Genomic DNA, 1,018 nt, shown 5'->3' with positions numbered 1-1,018 from the left:
GCAAACAAGCAGAAGTCAGTATGGACCAATATTATGGATGACTTCACTCTATAAAGTCTTTGACTTCATTTTAAAGTCTTTGAAGGAATTCCGAAGACAGCAAATCAGCTGCTATTACAGAAAGATACTACGTAATATGGTCCCAATTTTCAAGAAGGGGAGGAAGGAGGACCCAAGTAACTATAGGCCTGTAAGTCTCACCTCGGTGCTCAGGAAGATCTTGGAGAGGATCATCAAGGAGCACATCTGTGGGGGGCCTGCAGGGGAGATCATGCTCAGGGGCAATCAGCATGAGTTCATCAAAGGCCGGTCCTGCCAGACCAGACTGATTGCCTTTTATGACCAAGTAACTAAATCCTTGGATGATGGTGTTGCCGTGGATGTAGTCTTTCTAGACTTTAAGAAGGCCTTTGACACTGTCTACCACCCCATCCTCATCAATAAATTAAGCGACTGCGGCATTGATGCCTACACAGTTGGATGGGTAAAAAATTGGCTGATGGGGCGCACCCAGAGAGTAGTGGTGGACGGGTCGTACTCAACCTGGCGAGATGTGAGCAGTGGGGTACCCCAGGGCTCAGTCCTCAGGCCCACACTGTTTAACATCTTCATGAGCGACTTAGACAAGGGGGTTGAAAGCACGCTGTCCAAGTTTGCTAATGACACTAAGATGTGGGGCGAGGTGGACACACTTGAAGGAAGAGAGAGACTGCAGCTAGATTTAGACAGAGTACAAAAGTAGGCAGACGAGAATAGGATGGGTTCAACATAGACAAATGCAGGGTGCTGCACCTTGGGAGAAGGAATACACAGCATACATACAGGCTGGGGCGTTCCCTTCTTGAAAGTACAGAGGCGGAAAGGGATCTTGGAGTCATTATGACTCCAAGATGAACATGAGCCACCAATGCCAGACCGCAGCCAGCAAGGCCAGCCATACCTTGTCCTGCATCCAGAGATGAATCTCAAGACGGTCCAGAGACATGATACTCCCACCTCTATGTGACTTTGGGCAGGC

Source organism: Alligator sinensis, unplaced genomic scaffold (genome assembly GCF_000455745.1).
Source record: "Alligator sinensis unplaced genomic scaffold, ASM45574v1 scaffold768_3, whole genome shotgun sequence".
In the NCBI taxonomy this organism is placed as follows: domain Eukaryota; kingdom Metazoa; phylum Chordata; order Crocodylia; family Alligatoridae; genus Alligator; species Alligator sinensis.
This window is presented reverse-complemented; position numbering follows the sequence as displayed.